Genomic DNA, 24,040 nt, shown 5'->3' with positions numbered 1-24,040 from the left:
ATTCATGGAATGGAAATGCCATTGGAATTATCCAGCCAAACAGAACCCAACTGTCCAGTAAGAGGGTCCAGATCTATCCACATGGATAGATTGTCAAGACATGTTGTATGTGATTTGCTCAAAGCACAGACTTTAGCAAATTATTTAATTCTTTTATAAATTAGGATATATTTGATATTACTTATCTAAAAATGCCTCACTAACTTAATAGCATTTCAAATCAGAAAGAAGTGCAGTTTCAGTTGGTGGGTCTAGTATTACATACATATCCCTTAGAGATACCCATGGAAATGAATCTTGCATGAAAACATAGCGGTGATGTTTCCCAGCAGAAAAAAATTCTTGCTCTGCAGTTGAGGCACTTCCTGCTAACTTTTCTACAATCAGCAGAGACTGCTGAAGCTGTAAGCCAAAAGTTGATGGTGTGTGTACATGGAATCAGCAAGGGGCCATAATCTTGAAGGACATTTCTGCAGGGCATGGGGAGGCCTGAGGAAATGTCTACACCATCACTATGGAATACATTTTTCATAACTGGATGCTTTAGAGCTCTTGGATTCTGTGTCTCCTCCCTGCCAACAGCACCCAATTACCACTGGCAAAGTTTTTTTCTCTGAGCTCAGTTTACTAAAGTGACCACAGTGTGAGAGTTGACCTTTTCTTTCTTCAGGCGTGTTAATATCGTGGATTAAGCTCCGTCATTGGTCTCAATCCAGTGGCTATTACCATGGACCTAGGAGAAGTGTCAATTCAATGCTTATAAGAGAACCTCATCCTTTATCTACAAGTAGTTACTTAGAGGAGTGGGGGTCACTTCACGATTGCCCCTGTTTAACCAGAAATTAAGATCTAAATCTAACTCTGCTGTTGTTGTTGCTGTTTTTAACTGCCTGGTTATATGATAATGTTCTAGAGTATTTAGTGGAGGAAACTTGTACTTGATCTTAATTCTGTGTACCCCTTTGTGACTTAAATTTGTTTAAATCTTAACAGCTGTAAACTATTATGGGGATAGAAAAAAGATGTGGCTATTCCCATTCCTTTTTCTTTTATAGTACAGGGCAGTCCTAGCAAAGATGATACCAGAACCTTATAAATCAACGTTATAGATTGAAAAATCTCAAGTAATTTATGAGCAAATTCAGTCTAGCAAAACATAAAAACAATAACAAACCTCATCAAAATAGTCGATTCTTTAGGACACAAGAACTTTTACTATTAAAGAAAACTGATTTTGTTATATAATTCTTCTTATTAATAAGTTAAATGAGAAAAATTGTATCATGTCAGAAATGTTCAGAAAGTACTTGATTTAATATACATTGTCAATGAAAACTCTCAACAAAAGAGACATAGAAGCCTATTTCCTTAGAATGATAAAGATTATTTATTTGAAACAAAGAACTTTTTCAGTTACAAAATTCTATGTGTATTTTCATTAAAATGAGAAACAAGAGGATTACAAATTTATTGATTATGTGTATAAAAATCTAGCAAATATAGTGAAAAGGAAAAAGTTAGATAAGGTGATTATTAGAAAGAGGATGTAAAAAAAGTCACCATTTGTCTATGTTGAAAATTTAAGAGAATCAACTGAAAATAAAAGCTATTAGAATGGTCAAGAAGTTAGTTTCACAAAATTTTTCTCTGCAGTACTTATAAATATTAATACAAAGATAAAGTACTTATTGCCATAATCAATTAAAAAATAAACAAAAAACCCAGATATGACAACAGCAACCCTAAATTGAAAAATAACTAGGAATAAATATAAAAATAAATATATAAGACTTTCATGGAAAAAAATATATAAAATAATTTGCAAAAAGATGAGATTTAACAAGGAGATATTCTCTATTCCTCAACAAAAGAAATCAATATTTTAGACATTAAATTCTCCCCAATGTAATCTAACGATCTAATGCATCTGAAATCAGAATCATCAAGGGATTCTTTCAATAATATGACAAAATAATTTAAAAATTCATGCAAAATATATTGAAAAGCAAAACTAGCGAGTAACTTATTTAAAAATCAATACTCCCAAAGGTTAAGAACAATTATATCGAAAGAAAAGATCTGATCGAGTTTCAACATACAATGTAATACCTATGCAATGAAAAAAAATCACAAACAAAATTAAAAGACCATAAGCATGATGGGAAAACATCTGCAGGACAAAAATTTTTTTAAATATATAAAGCAGTCTTACAATTATGAAGGAAAGCGACAGTATTCCTATAGAGTTCACAAGACCAGGGACACCTGGGTGGCTCAATTGGTTAAGTATCTGACTTCAGCTCCTGTCATGATCTTAGGATTTGTTTGGTGGGTTTGAGCCCTGCACTCTCACCACAGAGCCCCCTTCGGATCCTCTGTCCCTTTCTCTCTCTGCTCCTCCCCCACTTGCATACTCACAAGCTCTCTCTCTCTCTCTGTCTCAAAAATAAATAAACATTGAAAAAAAGAAGAAGAAGAATTCACAAGAATTTTTTTCACAAGAGGCCAGCAAACCTCTTCTGTAAAGGACAAATAGTAAATACTTTAGGCTTTGCAGACACCAATCTCGGTTACAACTACTCAACTCTCCTCTTGTAGTACAAAAGAAGCCATAGGCCGTGCATAAAGAAATAGGTATGACTGTATTCCAATAAAACTTTACTTACAAAAACAGAAAGTGGGACAAAGTGGGCCCACAGACCACAGTGTGCCAACGCCTGCAATAGACCTTTTTGTTCACAGCTATAGTCCAGGTATACCTAGAAGTAAGCGTGGTGTATATAAGATGCTGAACAAATATATGTTGAATGAACAAGTAAATAAATGAATAGCAATAGGACAACACGCAAATTAAAATCAACAGTAAAATATATAAAATTGGTCAAACTCACACGATGAAAGAGGGACAAATTAAAATCATGACGTAACAATTTCTTACTCTCAAATTCACAAGGCATGTTTGTTTCTTTAATGATAATTCATAGGTTTGGTAACAATATAGGCTCATGCATATCCTCACATGCTGCTGGTAGGCTTTTTCACTCTTTTGTCCTTAGTTACAAACATAGAGAAAAGTGTCGAAAATAATATAACAGATTTGTACATCTTCTCCCTCCACGGAGAGTTTTCAAATTGGTTGGGTTCATTCTTAAAAGTTATTGAGAACTCCAAAGGATTTTTGTCAGTTAATATTTAGAATGTTTACCTCATTAGAAATTAAAACAGAAAATTTTAAATATTTGTAATTCACTTAAAAGAGCAATAATAAACTCTTTACATGTCAACATAAGTAATATTTTTATGACAACTACATTTTCCAAGGAAAAAAGTTACTGAGAGGTGTGGCATCATTTTGCATTTTTGCAAATCTCTTTAATGTCTTGCCTAAAGACATCAACCGGATTCTTGTACCTGCCTCTGATTTCATTGTGTTGTGCTATGCTTTCTTTCTGAAGAATATGAAGAAAATCAATCTTTAAGCCGTTACGTAGTTGGGAAAGGGAAGGGTATTTTAATAGCCTTTTGTGATAACCACAAATTCTGCTTTGATAGTATACCAAAAAATGCAATGAGCGGTAGTTTCTAAACAGGCAGTTGATATGTGTAATCTAAACCCATTATCACTGAACTTTTTGTACTTTATTACATTAAAATCTATTCATTTATCTTGCACTTGAAGTGGCTCTTTTTCCCATTCATGGTCTTGTAACATCACTCACTGACCACTTAGAAAATAGTTGTTTGCTGGGTAATGCACATCTTGCAGATGTAGTTATATTTTGTTATACAGTATTCAAGATTCCATTTACTACATCTCCGATGATCTCAGAGAAGTCTTTAGGTATTAGGAATCTGTCAAGCACTCAATGGTGGATATAAGTTTTCCAAAATTCTATTTTTCATTTGAAAGGAGAAAATCTTATCGTTAACAAAAAAATACTGTCAGTCATTTTCTTTGAAGTAGCAGGCTCTTCATCCACTGTTGAGAAAAAGTCAGCCAAACACCCAAGTCTAAATAACCATAAGTTGCCTCTTAACCTTTCAAGCAAAAATGATGTTCTATGAAGAAAGCAGGTAGTTCAGTTCACAATTCAATGATCATACTTTCACATGCAACAGAAGTGCTGTATTCACACTATTTTGTCACTCAGTATTTTATTTAAAAAGTGCCCAAGTGTTGAGATTTAATTAATTCATCTTTATTGCCTCATTAAGGACAATCTTGAGTGAAGCCGGCTTGTTTGGTTTTGGTAAGCCTGAAGTGTGCACCGTGTGGCTACTCACACATTTGATGCTGGTGCCTTCATCCAGGCCAAGTTGCCAGTTCCATCCACCACTGGTTTTGCACCTTCAGTGCAAATATCAACCTGGTGGAAAAGACAAATAATTTTAAAATTTTACATAAATAATTCCTTTCGGTATGTATGCTTTGACCAAGATTTTTTCCTGGTAACGTTATGCCATTATGTTTTTGAGATAGATGTAGACTGATAGAGATAGATCCAGTTCATATATTTTAACTGGTGTATTATATTTGTCTCTTTGTTCCTCTGTTGATAGATATTTAGATGATTTTAAACTTTTACTATCGTGAAAGAGTCACTCTAGGTTGTATTCCATCATGTGGACTTCCCAGGTCTAAAAGTAGGCATATACTGAGTTTTCCACATCTAGATTGCCAAATTGTCTTTAACATGGCTTTGCCCATTTACAAGCTAGTATGATTCTTAACTGGTACTCTTTTTCTAGGGCCAGTTTGGCAATGTGTGTTGAGCACTCCAAGGGAAGACCAGTTTTGAACCAGAAATTCCAATTCTAAGACTTGACCGTGAGGGTCATTTGTCCAGGAATGAGTACAAAAATATTTTTTTTACAAAGTTGCTTATGAGTATTTATAAAGCAGAAAATCTAGACTAAAGCTTCTAGATGCTTAATAATAGGTGACAAGTTAAAAATATACTGTGGTACCACTTGATGTATATTATGTAATCATTTTATATCCTAATTTTGTTTAATCAATATTTCTTATTTTATATAACTGTCAAAATGAGTGATGGAAGTACAGGTAATTGTTTCTTTTCCTCTTTGTGTGTATGTTTTTAAAATTATCTTGTGTTATTGAGAATATATTAGTACAGAAGGAAAGGGGAGGGAGGACAGACAGATGGATTAGAGCATGATGTACTTTGAAACCTCATCCCAAACTAAGTTTCAAGTGAGGCCAAACAAGTAGAATAATAGTAGAACAAATTTGACACAGCATAGGATCGATTTTTAAAGCCTCCTACAAGCCCCAGAGATTTTGGTTTGGTGGGTCTGAGGATCACTGAATCCCTGAAATGCATAAACCTCACACCTTAAGAAATACTAATTGAGAAGCCGTAGCTAATTCCATCTGACTTGCCTGCATTGATGAAAAATAAGGAGTCTTGTCATTATTAATATCTGGCAGGCAGAAGAGGCAAGCAGTGCCTGGGCGGGGAGGGGGGAGCCGGGTTCTGGTGGTGCCTCTCCTCTTGGAGGCTGGAAGCTGAAGGCAGGAGCTTCTGCAGCCACATCCTGGGGCAGGAAAGAGCTCTCTTTACTGCAGACCTGCCCCAGACTTTGCTTTCTTCTCCTTGGCGTTGGCAGCCTGCCCTGAAGCAGACAAGGTCAAGTCTGCAGGTGGTGGCTCCAGGTGTTCCTCCTCACTTCTTTCCCATCCCTCTTTCCTCTGTTCTCTGGCATTTGAGTCACTTCCTCTGCAAATCTGAGCATCAGAATCTTTGGGTGCGCTTGTTAAAACACTTATTCCTGGCCCCCAACCCAGATCTTCGGATACCATAGGTGGCATTTGTAATAAGCTCCCAGGTGATAAAGCTCTGGCCTGTGGACTACACTGAGGTAGAGACAATAAATAGACTCACCCGAGAGAGCCAGCCAGAGACTCAGGAGCTGAACAATAAAGTGTTATTCATTAAGATTCCCATCAGATGGCCATTTAGAAATGCAGATGTGGATGCAGTAGTAGTAACAGCGTTAGTAATGGGAGTGGTAATAAGAAAGGCAGCAGTAATAATAGAAATAGTAATAATAGGAAGATTAATAATGAAATCACATGGATAAATAACTAACGACCATTTTTCTTCCAATGTTTTGATGAAAGTCTTGAACATGGTCTTGCCAGAACAGAGACAAGATTTCAGATGCAAAAGTGTTATGAAATCACAAATTTTTAAAAGTGTCTCTTTAAATTGGATGTGTTACATTTTTAGTGAAAGCAAGGTCTTTAAAACCATGCCAGACCTTATGATCCAGAAAAAGCTGTTTCTTTTCCTCCTGCAGGGTAGTATTTATCTTTGGTTAATAGATTCAGCCAAGCCATTTTTATAGCCTCACATGTTATCAAAAGTGTTTTCATTTCTCAATCTAACTACTCCCTTTCTCAACCTATTGCATTAATTCTGCCTTTTGCGGCCAAGTATAAACTGAAGTCTAGATAAAAGGGATTTTTTTTAAACCCCATTTGTGTTTTTCCTTTTTGTGTTAAATTATAAATACGGTAATTGGCGGTTAATGAGATGTAAGTGCTGTAGCCTCAAACTCTTTGGGTTACTCATGTCTCTGCACCATTTTCATCCGGCCCTCATTTTCCACACACCAGACCTATAATTATGCCAAAATTTATCCAAGCCAAAGAATATTTTGTTTTTCCCTGTTGCTGCCTACAGACCGTAAAGCTATGGAATGCGTTGGACCAGCAAAACTAATTTTAATCCCCCCAGTAAAAATTCTGAGGGGCAATTCCATAAGATATTAAAGGTGTGTGAATCATAGATTGCAGAGATCACTGAGGCATCTAGAAAGCATCTGATCTAGCTGTTTGGCTTTAGTATCAACCCCATTTAGCAGATGAATTAGCCAGGGCTAACAAAAGAAATATATGTAAAGCTGGGATTTGAACTAGAGATCTATCTGGTACTAATACCTGTGCCTGGTCGAGGGGGGTTGGCAGCTGTCTTTTGCCTCTCTGAACAGTGTTTTTTTTTATTGCATCATGCTGTTGCCAGCCTACCTTGAACTCTTTCATCACCTGGTTGAATGTTTTTCATAAGCTTTTAAGGCTTCCTTTATATGTGATTTGTACAGAATCGTTTAATGACAGTGTCCTTGCAACAGATATTTTGATGTACCAAATTTACACATGCACCTGAGCAAGAAAGACACATGCATCATGTTTTGTATTAAAAAAAAAAAAACCTCCAGGCCTCATGTTTATGTTGAAAATGTCAGTCTTTGTTTCCACTCAAGTGCTAGTCTTTCTAAAAATGTCCCTCACATTGAAGGACATCCAAAAGGCAGTAACTTATTAGAACCTTGGGTTCAGATTACAAATGGGTTTGGCTAGCTCAGTGTTAAAGTTCAAATTATCTCGGAATTATTTTAAATATTTGTACAGGAACACTGATTCGTTTACTAACGTGTGGCCTCATAACCATCCACTAAAAACCACCTTGGTCTGCGATCATTAACTCCAAGGGGTCAAGTGAGCTCTTGGCAAAGGTAATTTGCTTCGGTGTCTGAAACTGTCATATGTCTTTTCCCTAGGACGTGGAAGAGTTGACTCAGAAAAGGAATTTGAAACAGAGTTTCAGACCGCATTTCATTATTTGTACAGAAGAGTTGAAGAGGAAGTTCTGATGAGGTAATGTCCTCCCCTCTGTGCCCCCTTTTTTGTAGTTAGTATTTCCTAATTATTTACATTTAAACTGGAGACTGGTAGCCTGGTGTACGGGAAGGAATGTCCGTGTGCGAGTCAGGATACCTGGGATTTAGTGCTGGCTCTGTCGGTCAACTCATGGCCTTAGACAAGTCATTTCATTTCTCTGGGTGTTGGTTTCTATAAATGAGATGGTGACGCAAGGTCATTCTTAAGCTGTAGAGTCCGTACATATGTGTGTTCTGCCAAGAGAAGCTAGACTAGCTGGAAGACAACAGACCCGGGTACAGGTGTCCCTGTTTCTAACCCACTGGCCGGGATGGCTGCATGGATGGCAACCTGTGCGTAGTTTAGTTAGAGTCTTGCTGTTACCGTCTTGAAATTCTTCCCAATTTTTGAACAAGAGCCCTGCATTGTCATTTTGTTCAGGACCAAATTATGTAACAGTTTCCGCCTTTTGATAATACGTTCCTCACCATTGTGTCCATCAGCTGAAAGAAGGAGTCATACCTTCAAGTTGGTCATTTTTGCCACCAGTGTACCTTTTGCATAGACTGGGGGGAGCGAAACGTTGGCAAAAATGTATCTGTGGAATCTTTTGGTTATTTTCAATGACCTGACTTTTTGTTGGTCTACATTTTCCTCTTGCCCTACCTTGTCCCGAGGACGGACATTATGCTCTTCTGAGTGGCTCTTTGAACTTCTGATTTCCTCTCTCTTCACAGGTAAACTGTGCATGTAGGCTTCTGTGAGTCATATTTTGGCATCTTTGTAAAGTAGTTTTCCATCCCATTTTTTAACAGATAAAAGTTAATTACTGGTAATCATCACTAGGTATTTTCACCCAGCACCATTCTGACCACTGCTCCGTCATCAGTTATAGTACAATACAGAGTAGGATACCTGTGGCTTTGAATTATCATTTTGTTGTCACTCATTATGTTTCTGGAGAAGCTACCACTACAATAGCATGACCGAAGATAGAGGTGACGAGAGAGATGACTTCTCTACCAGCAACTTGCTTTGTGTTGACCAAATGAGCTCTCCTTCACCTTTGAAAGTAGAATTGCTGTCAATTCAAGTAGGATTGATGAGAGGTCAATTCTTTATGAAAAGAGATCTGCCAAATGCGCTAAAATTAAAATGCACATTCAAGTAGTGGCCAGCTTCATTGTGCCCATTAACCTTGATAAAAATTACTCTGTGATTGCAAGCAACATGTGCTTTCATGTTTTAGTCATTATTGTGTGCCAAAGGATGACCAAGCAAAAGAGACAGAGGAAAGTGTTTCTGTGTACTAGTTGATGGCTGGATGCGGTTTTACATTATGAATTTACTTTCAAATATGTAGAGCAAATCTCTAAGCAACGAAATGACCAATTTACATATCACATCCAAGATTAATAAATTGCTTTGATGGGTCATTCTCAAGTGTCTCTTTTCAAAGCATCAAAAATGCCACGCCAATGCTCAAACACTATTCTTTTCTCTTATAAATCCAACATTCATAATCTCCCAAAATGCTATCTTTTTTGCCCTCAATAAGTTCTACTTACTTAAAACTTGATGACAGCTTTTAATTAATATTAACAGTGTCTAAATGTTCAAAAATATTCAGCTAGACTTTTTCCTTCATAGAACCGAATGCGACTGTCTCTATGTTGAATTCTTTTCTCTTTTTTTTCAAGTTTTTATTTAGATTGCAGTTAGTTAACATACGGTGTGATGTTAGTTTCAGGTGCACAATATAGTGATTCAACACTTTCATGTATCACCCAGTACTCATCACTACCTATATTAAATTCTAATTGCTGCTCTGACTCCTGACTTCTAGATTGGAGAATGTGTCATTTTTATTTTTTAAACCATATAAACGTGTGTTTTGATTAATAGTTATGCTTAAGAATAGGAAAGAAACAACTGATACATTTTTATTTTTTCTTTACTTTTTTTTTTCCTTTTTATAGTTTATTGTCAACTTGGTTTCCATATAACACCCAGTGCTCATCCCATCAAGGGCCTTCCTCCATGCCCATCACCCCCGTCCCTTCTCCCCCACCCCCATCAGCCCTCAGTTTGTTCTCAGTATTCAAGAGTTTCTCATAGTTTGCCTACCTCCCTCTCCCCAACTATTTTTTCCCCTTCCCTTCCCCCATGGTCCTCTGTTAAGTTTCTCCTGATCCACTTATGAGTGAAAACATATGGTATCTGTCTTTCTCTGTCTGACTTATTTCCCTTAGCATAACAGCCTCGAGTTCCATCCACGTTGCTACATATGGCCAGATTCATTCTTTCTCATTTCCATGTAGTATTCCTTTGTATAGATAAACCACATCTTCTTGATCCATTCATCAGTTGATGGACATTTAGGCTCTTTTCATGATCTGGCTATTGTTGAGAGTGCTGCTATGAACATTGGGGTACATGTACCCCTATTCACAACTGATACATTTTTAAAGGGAATGCAACTGGTTATCCAACAGTACCGATAACAAGCAAAACAGCAGTCCCAGGTTCCATTTATAAGTTCCTTCCATCCAATGCATTGAACTCTTCTAGCAATAAATTAACAGTTTTGAAACTGTGAGATTTTAGATGAAAAGGACCAAGGTGAAACTCTTCAAGTAATGAGGTCAATGGTTTAGTTCCATGCAGCCTATTTCAGAGCACCTTTTTGAACCCTGCTTTACAAAGATTCCAAAAATGAGAACCACAGATCACATATAGATCACCTATGAAGAAGAAGAAAAGCAGAAGTTCAAGTATCCACTGAGTAGAGTACAAGGTCCATCCTGGGTGACTTCCAGGAGATGAGGGCACCCACTCAGTGTCTTCTTATAAATGTTGGTCTCTTCTGGAGAGTGACCTGAAAGGTGCCAATTAGCATCATAGTGATAACTCCTGGCAAGTGTCTAGGATGACATGTCATCCAACAGAACACTAGGCAGAAACATCTCTAAGGTAAAGTGAGTACTGTGGCATCTTACCCCTCAATGGGAAACTCAATGTTCCGACTTCTGGCTGCACCTTGGAATTGCCTGGCAAAGAAAGCAAAAAATACTGCGTCCTGCCCAGAGAGATTTGGGTGTAATTGGTTTAGGGTATGGTCTGGGCACTGGCATTTCAGAAGTCTTCCCAGGTGATTTTAAGGGGCAGCCAAAGCTAAGAACCGGGGTATGAAGTGAGATTTCTTTTTAAATATGTAACTGCTTAATGGAGATATAATTCACATGCCATACTACTCACCCATATAATATGTACAATTCAGTGGTTTTTAGTACATACACAGAGTTGTGCTCCCATCACCACAGTCAATTTCATAACATTTCTATCACCCCAAAGACAAATCCATTAGCAGACACTTCCGATTTCTCCCCCACTCCTATCCCAGCCCTAGGCCACCACTAATCTACTTTCTGTCTCTACATTCCTGCCTAATCTAGACATTTCATGAAAATGGATCATATAACCTATGGCCTTTGGTGAGTGACTTCAATCTCTTGGCATCATATTTTTGGGGTTCATATATATTAGACCATGTATCAGGACTTCATTTATTTGTATTGCCAAATAATATGCCATGGCATGGGTAATAACGTATTTTCCTTATCCATTCACCAGTTGGTAGATATTTGGGTTGTTCTAAATTTTGGCCATTATGAATAATGCTGCCAGAAACAGTTTGTATAAGTGTTTGTGTGCACATGTTTTCATTTCTCTTGGCTATTTATCTAGTAGTAGAATTGTTAGGTTATATGGTAATTCTATGTCTAACTTTTAAGGAACTGTCAGACTTTTCCAAAGTAGCTGTGCCATTTTCCCTTCCCATCGTCAGTATATGAGGGTTCCATTTTCTCCACATCCTTGTCAATGCTTGTTATCTACTTTTTGATGATAGCCATTCTAGTGATTATGAAATAGTATCTCTTTGTGGCTTTGATTGGCATTTCCCTCAAAGTTGAGCATCTTTTCATGTGCTTATTGTCCATTTGTAGATTATCTTGGGAGAAATGTGTGCTTTGATCCTTTGCCCATTTTCTAGTTGAGTTACTTGTTTTGTTCATTATTGAGTTGTAAAAGTTCTTTATATGTTCTCGATATGAATTCTTTATAAGAAATATGATTTAAAAAGATTTTCTTCCTTTCTGTGGGTTGTCTTGTCACTGTCTTGAAAGTCCACTGAAGCAGAAAAGTTTTTAATTTTGATAAAGCCCAATTTATTGTTACTTTGTTGCCAGTGCTTTTGGAATTCTATCCAAAAAGGCTTTGCGTGTATGTCAGCCAATTTGACAATAAATTATACTTAATAATGAAATGCAAAAAAAAAGCAAAACAAAACAAAAGTCTTTGCATATCCCAAGGTAATGAAAATATCCTCCTACATTTTCTTCTAAGTGTTTTACAGTTTTAGCTCTTACATTTAAGTCTATAAACTACTTTGGTTAATTTTTCTGTACAGTGTGAGGAAAAGGTCCAAATATATTCTTTTGTATGTGAATATCCCAGGCCGAGTTTTTAAAACAATCTCCTCACTGATAGTTAGTGAACATTTTGCAGAAAGTCAGCTGTGTGATGAACTTCATGGGGCATGCCACATGAGGCATCTATACCAAAAATGAATTGCCACAGAGTTCCAGCTTTTTCCTGCTCTCCCCCAGGGATCCCATACACTGGTTGGATTTTTTTTTTTCTTTTTAATGTTTGTTTATTTTTGAGACAGTGAGAGACAGAGACAGAATGCTAATGGGGGAGGGGGAGAAAGAGAGGGAGATACAGAATCGGAAGCAGGCTCCAGGCTCCCAGCTGTCAGCATAGAGCCCGATGCAGGGCTCAGACTCACAAACTGTGAGATCATGACCTGAGCTGAAGTCAGAGGCTTAACTGACTGAGCCATCCAGGTGCACCAACATTGGTTGAAACACACTTGGACCTACCAAAGAACACATTTACAAAGCCTCTGATCAGTATGCTAAGGTCTCCCTAATGGTGAGAGGGGTGGGGGGGTACTTGGAAATTAGATGAAGAGTAATATCAATCACTAAAGGTTTCTGAAGGAGTTGTGTTCACTTTTGTGTACTAATACACAAACACACATTTAAACTGCAGTGCGTGACCTGTAAGTCAGGAGATGCCTGGCTGAATGCCTTGATGCTATCGATGATGTTTCATTGCTTTGTATTCTTACCTATTTGAGTGAAAGAAAGAAGCTCCCTGAAACTTAAGAGTCAAATCACTTCCAAGAAGGTTATGCTATTGTCTTATTTGAAAGTGCTCAAGAAAACAGCAGAAGGCTCTTTGAGTGAAATGGCGTCCAAAGGAAAGGGGTATACCCATACCCAAAGTTCCGTGCTGCTGTAGCAAGGGGTGGCAGGCAGGACTGGGACAATTCCATCAGCAATTAGGGAAACCCCCATCTTCACACCACCAGACTGAGAGTCCAAGGTTAGGAACAAGTTTCTTCCCTCCTTCAGCTCTAAAAGTGCTCATTCTTGTACAGGCAGGTTCATCCTCCACAAATCACCTCTGTGCACTTGTCCAGGGAGGCAACATGCATGACGAGTGTCTTTCCATACTCCTGAGCTTAAGGAAGGCAAGTTAAAGTATGCTTTGGGGGGTCATATTGAAACTGACATCTTTTCCCATAAATCCCCCAGGCAAATATCTTTTTATCCCCATGAAGGAAGCAAGAAAAATGGGCACGGGATCTCATAGACCTGGATCCAAATCCTGACTCTACTATACACTCTGGGTAATTTTCAGTGAAGTATTTAACTTTCTTGAGCCTCATCTTTCTCTTTGGTGTTATGGGAATATAAAAATATCCATTAGTGATCATCATAGGATAATGTAAAAGCCTGCCTCAAGTTGGGAGTTAATATCTGTTAGTTCTCTTTCCCTTTCAATCCAAAGATGTAGTGGACTCCCGGTTTTAAAACTCATTTTTGGGGCCCTGAACCCAAAGAATTAAAAGGACCATTAGCCAAAATGAAGGTTGGATTTATGATTCGACAAGGCAGATCCCTCTCCTATATCATTCTGTTCTTCAGTGGTCGGAAAGCCCTTGTTTCTTAGCAAGGTAGAGGACCTCTCCTCATGGGGTCTTCCTGCCACCTGGGGAAAACATCACTACTGTCCATGACTTTGGTGATTCATCAGCATTCCAGCAAACTACCCAGCTGTTTGAAACAGCAGGTATTTATTTTCCTTGGTCCGAATATGCAAAGATGAAATGCAGCTGCCTGTTTTTGGAAAAGCTTTCTTGCTCTATGTCATCTGGTTAGGTTAAGCACTGGAATGTATTCTGACCTTGGTCTGCACACTGTCCTTTCCCAGGTGTCCCTAGAGCTTGTTTGATGCCGATATTGATGGGCCACAAAGCTAAAACTGCTTTTTGGAGAGGTTTTAATTGTTCAGCAGTGGTATTTGCATGACTGTCAGTAGGAGGGAATATTTACTGTAACAGGGGTGTGAGGCCCTGGACAGAGGAAGTTATGATAAGGAAGCAGGGAACCTAGCCTGTTTCTGCAAGTGACGTGGGGTATGTAAACCTCTCTAACACTTCCATTGCCTCTGTGTGATCAGCAGAATGCTAATCTGTTCTCCCAGGAACCTCCCTGTAATGTCCTAAGCATCACTAGTAAAGAAGTCATGGCAGCACTTTGCCCCAAGAGCAGTGTATACATCCAGATAATGGCATCTGTATGATTTGTATTCCTATGGAATTCAGCTCAGTTGCTTTCTACAAAATTTTCAGAATCCCCTTAATGATGGTATGTCAAAAGTTGAGAACAACATATTTAAGAACTATAAATGAGTAGGCATGAAAAGAAATAATAATTCAATGAGGAGTTTAGCATTTGTTTTTACTAGGCCACATTATCATATATGTCCTTTTTAGAAACTGTGTGAATATAAGTAGAGATATTAAAAAGTGGAATAAACTACTTACTCTCCACATCAAGAGAGGAGAACAGAGGTATATATAAATTCCAAGCAGTGTATGTTCCAAACCTCAAAATCCTTTTTTGGAATTTGGCCTGGAATATATAAATCTGGACATATAAGTACAAATGTTACTCTTATAACTATAAATATGTAAAGCCTAAACTATTTGATTTTGAAATGCAGTCAGTTATAACTTAAGACACATTTAAATATACTCGCTTTCTGCTGGAGTTCAGCACATTCCCCTGGAAAAAATGTAGGACTTTATAATGGGAAAAAAGAAGCCATGGAGAATAATTTGAGGGTGATTTCTAGTTGATAATAAGTTTAACATTTTTTAGATGGAGAAGTCCATAGTGTTACTTTATTTTTTTTAATGTTTATTTATTTATTTTGAGAGAGACCAAGAAGGTGAGTGGGGGAAGGGCAGAGAGAGAATCCCAAGCAGGCTCCACGCTGTCAGCACAGAGCCCAATGTAGGACTTGATCTCACAAACTCTGAGATCATGACCTGAGCTGAAGTCAAGAGTTGGAGCCTTAACCAACTGAGCCACCTAAGTGCCCCACGGTGTTACTTTAGATTAAATCTAGAATTAATTCTCAATTAAATCTAGAGTTTACATTTGGGGGGAAAATAGCAAAACCTTCAATAAATTCAATAATATAGCATTATTGCTATATTAATTTCCCCAGATGTGGAGGAAATAAAAAGGGGGTTTCCAGTTTAAACAAAATCTTGTGCATGGCTGTAAGGATCAAGTGAAAAGATGCACATGAAAGTGCTTTGGAAAAGACAACGTACTTAGCAGACTACGAGGAGGGGCCTCAGAGCAGGATGGTAAGGAGACTGGCTTTGCCAGATTGCCCAAATCCAATATGACTGCCCTTGTATGAATTCTCTGCACCCCAGTACCCACATCTGTAAAATAGGGATCATAATAATTGCCACTACTGCTGTGAAGAGAAATCAGGTAGCACATGTAAATTCTCAGGACAATGTCTGGCATATAGAAAGTGCTCCACTAATGTTGATAATGATGATGGGGAGATGATGCAAGTGTGTTTGGGGAAAATGAGAGTACAAGAGGACGAAGTATTTGTTTTTGAAAATGAGGGAATAACCAGCTGGATCCAGTCTGCTTAAAGAGGAGTAAATGGAATACTAGAAACTAATTAGGTTCAGAATTAGAATGGAAACGGATACCCAGTTCATAGATACATATTCTAGGTTGAGACAATTGTCTTTCTTAATACTCACAGAAATATTATCAGCAGCACTTAACGTAATTTAAAAGTGAAATATTTTGAGCAGTTATTGCACATATACCATGCAGCCACAAAATTACAGTTTAAAAACAAACTTTAACAAGAATTTAATAGCGAGTATCACAGACATTATGAAATGATGATGTGGGATAATAAAAGTTTTATTGCCACAAATAGGGGATGACGGCATTATTCAAGAACGGTAGACAAAACAGCCTGACTCCAGAGAGAGAGGGACATCTCCCCACGAGACCTTTTTCTTTCCAGAGCAAAGCTGTATTTATTCTTTATGCTGTTGACCCAATTTTGCCACCCATTTTCTGAAAAAAATGGCCCAAAAATCCCTACTGGAAAGCCAGAGCCACCTGAGCCTTACCTTTTGATGGTTATGACCCATGTCACTAAGCAGTCCCATTGGCCCCCACCCCCACACCACCCAAGAGGCTTCTCAAGGCCATCGTCTCTGCCCACTCACCTGCCTCACTTGCTTCATGGCTTCCTCTGCCTGGCTGAGGAGCACACCTGAACTCTGCCTTGGATGCTGCCCCTTCCCTCGTTGCTGCCACAGACACAGGCTGGGCATTCATCTCTGCTTCTCTACCAGCTGAGGGAATTCGTCTGTGGGCTATTTCAGATCTGCCACAATTATTCCAGCAACACTTGGCAAAAGCCCAGGCAGTGAGTTTTTCATGCTAAAAATGGAGAATTGGGGCCAATATTCTTACTATAATTTTCTTAATTCCAAGAGTTTAAAAATAAAAAATATACATATATATGTATGTATTCAGTAAAAGGATCGGGAAGCAGCTGGGCAGCCTGACTGAGAGGCTGGATAAAAACAGAGCAGCTGTGTTGGTCTTAAGCCTGAGCTGGCTGCATAACCCTTGATTTCTTTGAACTCTGGGCCTGAGGATTCCGTGCCGTAAAACACAGCTAACAAGTGTTGAGTTATCTGATTTCTTGTGAGACGTAAAGAGGAGAGTTGATTGTTAAGCAGTTTGCAAATGGAAAGTATTGCAGAAATGCTTATAATAATAAAAGGCTTATTATAGCACATTCCCAGATTCTGGGACTTTTGTAATGGGAAGGACTGCACATGCAAGACCTAACACGTCTATCAAAGAGCTGGTGGATGTCTGCAAAAGTAAATACTCTATTATATGTGGTGATATCTCATATGCCGATCAACATAATAAGTCTAGCTGGCCAGCTGCTTTAGTTTAAGATAATCAAAGCAAGCCTGAGAGCATTTTAAAGCCATTTGCACACAGGTAGATACAGTTAAATTCTATTTCAGAGGGAGAGCAGGGATGAGGGGTGTCTCATGGCCCTTGGCATTTTCACATCACCTGATATAATAAAGTGCCTAGCATTCTATCTGTCATACAGTAACTGACCGATATGCCATCAGTTCTTTCCCTTTCTCCTAGCATTTTGTCCTCAGTGGGAGATGACTTGAGGAGAGGGTCATGGGAAGTTTTGAGTGCCAAGGGATGCAGTCTAAACAAAATCAGTAGGTTTGCTATACAAATGGAGCCTTGGGTCAATGTCTGTAGTTCCTTCCTTCCTACCAGATTGTCACCCTGTGTCATGCCTATGTAGACGTTTTTGACCCGTCGTTGGTTATCTTTTATTCAGCGAGTGCTATAAAAATCCCTGTTGATTCAGCTATATCCGTGATGGACATTGACAGCGTTCTAATGGTGTGATTCCCTTTAGTGAACAGTGCTGGACAGATTCTTACTTGTTGAGTATTGCTTACTGCTCCAGCTATCTTTATAAACACTGCCAAAAGCCTTTAATCTTCTCTCAGTTGAGTGTATCTTTGGTGTTGTTTTGATTGTTAAAACCAACCTTTTGGCAGAGAGTCGAGGGAACAAGGAAAGGGGGATTGAGGTAGGAAGCAGTTTGCAGAAAGATCCTTGGAAAAGAAACCTTTTCGCCCTGCGTTACATTTTGCATTCCATTAGAGACAACGGGATTGAAAACAAAGCACAAATCTGGCTGAGAACCTGAAAGGCAAGTTTCAGCATGAGTGAATTTTTAACAGCCTCAAAGAGGGGGTTAAAATGAAATTCTGACAACCTTAACTACACTTTTTCTCAAAGTATTGCCATAAGGATAAAAGGTGAAATGTCAGCAGTCACCTATTATTCTGTCGAATGGCACTTGATAATTTTTCCTCCGTAGGAGCACTTGCCCTTTTATAGTTTTGACTCTGTGTTTTGACTGACTGCCCAAAGATCACAATGACTTAAAGCTGTTTGCCTGCACTTGGGCAGCACAGCCAGGACCGGTTCTGCCTTCCCAGACCCTCTGGGGGTTTGCTGTTGGTGGCTTCCGCCAAACAAATGAGGCCTGTGATGTGCACTATTTACTGCCCCTGGTTTTTAAACCACTTTAATAACCTGTCTTCCTCCTGAAGCTTTAGAAACACACTGATGGTCATGTCTTCCTTTTTTTTTTTTTTTAAATGTTTTATTTATTTCTAGGAGAGAGAGAGAGAGAGACAGCGTGAGCAGGGAAGGGTCAGAGAGAGGGAGTGACAGACTCTGAAACAGGCTCCAGGCTCTGAGCTGGCAGTCAGCACAGAGCCCGATGCGGGTCTCGAACCCAGGAACCGCGAGATCATGACCCAAGCGAAAGTCGGACGCTTAACCGACTAAGCCACCCAGGCGCCCCTCTGATGGTCATGTCTTCTGAATGGGAGAGCCCAACTTCTTTCTGTGTGTCAGGAAAACATCTTCATACATCAGCGTGACACAGAGGCTCCTTCAGAATATTCTAGAAAAAAGATACTGCTTACCACAGAGTGGTGAAGGGGTCCTCCACTTAATTCTCTTTGCGGAACATGCATGCTTTGAACAACTGCTGTGTTCACCAACCTGGGGGCATCTGCTGGGGGCAAGCTACCAAGGTGACAATTACACAAACCCAGCCTGCAATAAGCCTTATATTTTGTAGGAAAAGTCAGAGGAGAGTTATAAGTTATTGAGGGAAGTAGACTGACCAAGGAGGTAGCCCACTGGGTGCTTAGAAACCAGAATATTAGAATCGGTTAGGACCCATCAAACTCAAATGTCCTTGGGGCTGCATAAGTAAAAGAAATGAGTGAAGGATCTTGGTAAGGATGGTGGCACAGTGGAGGCTGTGAGTGCCATTTAAATGGAACACCATCCTGCAGTTAGAGCTCTCAGGGCCATGCAAGTGCTGGCCCGTTGTCACCAGGCTTTCAGCTTTTTCAAAACCTTTTTTTTTTTTTTTTTAACGTTGACAAGTACTTCACCGTGTCTAACTCCTGAAAGGGTATATATAAAAACAATTCTAGGAACCAAACTTAGCCCATATGCCAGTAGTTTTTTCCCCCCTCTGGGTTATGGCACATGCTGTTGTAAAATTCCATCTCACGTTCACGGTCATTGGTTGTCACAGGGAAAGTCGATTCTGAAACAGAATTTAGCCAGGAGGTGGTTTACTGGGGTGGGGGTGTTCTTGAGATAAACACATTTATTGGGAAAGAGAAGAAAGTAGCTCTGGATAAGAGGGAAAAGTTGAGCTGCCTTGCAGTCTCAATGGAGGCCTTGGCCAATCTCAAAGAGGTTAAAACTGGATGGCCCTCAGAGTTGCTCCAAGGTGGATGAGGGGACAGGGCCTTTATAGCCAACATGGAGCTGTCATCAGATGTGGGTTGCTTCAGTGAGGAGTGTGACTTTGAACGACGAGCCTCTCCTCAACTAAAGAAATAGCCGTCGGGATCAGCAGCACTCTGAGTAGCTGGGGAATCAGGCCTTCCTCTCTGAAGTGGGGCCTGGGTGCCACATCATAGCACCCATCATAGGGGTGGGTAGATTTTTCTACATGGACTGTGTTGTCCCTGAAAATAAGGGACAAAGTCTCAATCATCTTTGAACTGATCTGACCTCACACCCTAGAGAAGAGAGATAATCTCATGTACATCATTTTCTCCCCATCGCCTTTTTTCTTCCCCACTTCTTGCTGGCCTGTGTACCTCCAACAGAAGCTATCAGAACAGAATTCCTAAACACCCTCCGGAATTCCTAGCCCCTTGGTTCAACTCAGAGCTGTCATGTTATGGCCTACAATCCATATTGTGGGCATTTGTAAAGATAAAGATTCAACCTAAGTATATGGAGATAGAAATGTAATGATTCACTCATATTTACATATGCCTTTTGATAGCCTACTATGTGCTGGCCACTGAGCGACCTACTTTGAACAAAATATATTCTCTGCATTGCAAGCAATTTGGTATTTAGTGGGCAATGCCGATGCATAGGTGCTGTTCCAGGTCACAGGTTGTCTTGGAAAGCCACTTGGATTAAACCTGTAGTTAGAAACAATGATAATAATCTTGGTGAACAACAACTCACCAGGGCAATGCCAACCGGGCCAGAGAGCATCAGATTATAAAATGCGTTAAGAAGGTAGTCTCTGCAAGATTTGGTGCATATTATTACCAAAAGTGTAGAGTGAGGAAGTGAGGACCCTAACGCCTTGTCCAGGTTGCAGGCTTACACGTGATTATAGAATGGGAAGATGTGAACGAATGATGGGATAACTAGAGAGAAAAATGCAAAGCACGAGGCATAAGCTACCGATAAAGTAAGATGTAGTTTAGTGCTTAATAACTGTTTATGGAATTGATTCCTCCTTGTGAAGTAAGGCAGGCAGTCATTAATAACTCTTACATCTGTCATATTTTGATAACTGTTAATTAGAGCCATGGACAGTGCACTATGGAAAGACAAAGGGGAAGAAGGCATTAATTCCAAACGACGCTATGTAAGATCTTCTGGAAGTCGGCTAATAATGATGATGATAACAATAGCTAATATGAATCACTGTTAAGTACGGAGGACTGTTAAGTGCCTTTTATATCTTAACTCATTTGGGCTTTTCCACAATCCTATAATATCGATACTATTACCATCCTCTCTGTATAGAGATGAGTAAGCTGAGATTCTCAGAAACATTAAGCAATTTACTTGAGACTTGATCAGAAGAAAGTGGTGGCCCTGGAATTTGAACTCGGGTTATCTGAAGCCAAAGTCTGCTGTCTTATCACAAAAGTAGACTATCTGAAATGGACCTGGAAATAAACATGGGAGAGCAGAGCATTCCAACTGAAGGGAACCATTTTTCAAAGGTCTGATGATATTTCAAGTTGGAGGGGTGGGGGAGGGGAGAAATGCGTGAGGTATGACCAAACATGAGGTACAGGGGTGGGTGCGTGGTTTGAAGTTTAAATTTGGGAAATTAGATGAAATTGTGTTGCTCAGTGGCCTTAAATACCAAACTGAGCAGTTAGGGTTGTGGGAGGGGAGGTGGTGAGATCTGTATTCAGAAACAATAACACTGTGAAGGAGAGACAAATATGTGGACGTACTGGAGGCAGTGCTACAGAGGAGGAGGCCCCTGAATATTGTCCAGGCACTTTGTCCACAGGATGAGGACAGCGCAAATAGAAGGAATGGAAGGATGAGATGGGAAACAAAGGATTTGGTTAGTGCAATGGCTCAGGTTTTGAGTTTATGATGTCAGGAACACAGGACCAACATAAAGCTGGGTGCAGAGAGAACACAAGCTCACTTTCAGGTTGTAAGAATAGAAGTTCAGGCCTCAAGAGAGAGACTTTGTCGAGCAGAGAATTGGGAACCCCCACTTAGAGGTTCTGATGGACCCTGGAGCTTAGTTAGGGTGGGGTTGAGGTTAGAGAAAAGGCACCCAGGCTGAGTAGCCTGAAAGTTCCCGTATAAAGAGAGGGTGAAGGACGATGATTTTTAAACAGTCATATTGTACATCCTATGATTATATAAGAAATGAGCTGCTCCTGTAGCCACAGGCTATGAAAGAAATATGTGAACTTGTAGTTTTAGGGTAAGAGTTAATACTTTAAGATTGGGTAAAAAGTTTCAGGAGAAAAGTGAGCTTAACACATGAGAATTTATTGTGAAATTTCCTAGATGTTCAGCAGGCCAGTTCCATGTGGGAACACAGCCCCGGCTTCCCTTGAAGGGTGGTGAGGTCAGTGTGTTCCAAAGTCTCAATTGTTTGTTGGCTACTCAGTACATATATTTTCCTATTAAACCATCATATGATGCTATTGAATTCTGACTTGTTTAGAATAAGTGTAGATTATTACTTTGATTCTAATGCAGGATCCATTTTTATGATATGCAGTTCAAAATTCCCAACATTTAAAGGCATTTTATGTCGGATATAACAGAAAGAAGGAATTCCCCCAATATCTGAAGAGTGTGATGATACGACCAGCCCATCTCTGCTCCTCCAGGACATACAAATGCAGTGTGTGTGTGTGTGTGTGTGTGTGTGTGTGTGTGTGTGTGTGTGTAAATTATAGTGTATTTTATTTTTGTCTGGGAATCATTTGATAATTTGGCTACTCCCCTAGACATAAGTGAGAATGTCAAAGCCAAGAGTGGGAAGAAATTTCTGTTGCAGAAATTTTCAGCATAGTTTATTCTCCCAAGTAGCAGGCTTGCAGCCAGTTGTCTTTCCCTAATTATTAATAAAAACTCAGCACTTCAAATTACATTCTCATTCTCCACCAGTTATTAATAGAGCTCCATCTTTAGGACATCTGCAAGACATCATTTATAATAGAATTCCTGACATACCATAAAATTCCTATTAGACCTTAAAAATGACACCCAGGTTGTGCCATTTTTCTTGGTAAAAAAATTTCTCTTCCCTGATGAAGCCTAACAGAAAAAATTATAGCTTTACTTAAATTTTATTTTAATCAAGGTATTACATGTATGCAGTCATAAATCATAAATCATATTAGTCACAAATCATAAGTGTATGGCTCCATGAAGTTTTACATATGTATATACCTGTGGAGCCACCAGCCACATCAAGTTACAAGAACATCCAGGACCCAGGAGGCTTCCTTTCTCATTCCTCCTCTCTGTCAACTTCATGCCCCAAAGACAACCTCTATTCTGACTGACATCTATTGGTCTGCGATGCATGGGTTTTAAATGTAATACTTACACATCTATACATTCTGAACCGTATTTATTGGAGTGTGCTAGAATACTGGGAAGTACTCTTGACTTTTTTCCAGAGGTCACTTGTGTAAGAAGAACTCTTTCTATTCAAGTGACTAATCCTTGGGCTTTTGCAATCACCAATGCCACACTCTAATTATACTAAGGGTGAATAATACCAACGGTGGAAATTATACTAAGGGTGAATGGTTTTATGAAATTCTGCCCTCTAAAGGAAGTCATAGATTTTCACCCATTTTCACAGAATCAAATCTCTACCAACTTCCGCTCTCCTTTCACTGTTCCCCTATGCCTATGCGTGCTGGTGGATATCATCTGAATGCAACTTCTTTGTATCCATCAAATAAAATTATATAGGATAGTATTGATAATACCTCATGACACTTCATCTCATAATCCTTATCTCTAACTGAAAGTTCTCCTGGTGATGATAATTTGCAACACATAAGGATGCAGAACTTGATAAATGACAATTCAAGAACATCCCTCTCATTTAACAATTCAGAAACCCTGAAAACTGCTAAATGATCTTTTTTTTTTCTTTCTGCTTTATGAGGCCCCTTCTATGGGTTGTTCTATGATTATATTCTAAGTCTAAACTTGACTGCTGTCAGGAAACCTAACTTAAGAAATCTTAGGTTCATTTCTTCAACTAAATCTGATGGAAGCAGGCAAGACTTGGTGTGACCCAGATTGCTGCTGCTGAGATAATTTATCCTCCAGACTAGACGGCATCTGAGAAAGACTAGCAATTGGTTAAATAGAAATAAAGACAAAGAGAGATCTCTTTGATTATTAACTCCAAAAATGCTCCCCTAATTGTTGACAATTTGCCTTCTTGAATTGTTGCAGGAGCTGTTAATTCTATCAGGGGAAGAGAACTCTAAGGACAAATTAGGTTAATGAGATTTATTTGTTCTTTAATCAAAATTAAGGGAATCTTATTTCCTACACATTGCTCCTTTCTGTGCAGACTATGACAATGGGACTTAATCTCCTGGGAGAATTTCCTAACACCTTTAATGAGGGGAAAAAAATGCATGTTTGCATGAGTATGTAAACACACGTAAGAATG

General features: G+C 39.1%; 1 protein-coding gene across 3 annotated transcripts in view; it reads left to right on the top strand.

Annotated features, from left to right (window-relative positions):
- The window catches only part of THRB (thyroid hormone receptor beta), a 393,487-nt gene that overhangs the window by 89,597 nt on the left and 279,850 nt on the right, over positions 1-24,040 (top strand). For all 3 annotated transcript variants that reach the window (XM_039254596.1, XM_039254595.1, XM_039254594.1), the window contains exon 2: positions 7,588-7,684. The gene's annotated coding sequence lies outside the window, so the exon portion shown is untranslated. The remainder of the gene's footprint in view (positions 1-7,587; positions 7,685-24,040) is intronic.

This window comes from Hyaena hyaena, unplaced genomic scaffold, assembly GCF_003009895.1.
Source record: "Hyaena hyaena isolate Hyena2069 unplaced genomic scaffold, ASM300989v1 scaffold_494, whole genome shotgun sequence".
Classification (NCBI taxonomy): domain Eukaryota; kingdom Metazoa; phylum Chordata; class Mammalia; order Carnivora; family Hyaenidae; genus Hyaena; species Hyaena hyaena.
The sequence above is the reverse complement of the archived record's forward strand: the minus strand, read 5'-3'. Positions and strand labels throughout refer to the sequence as shown.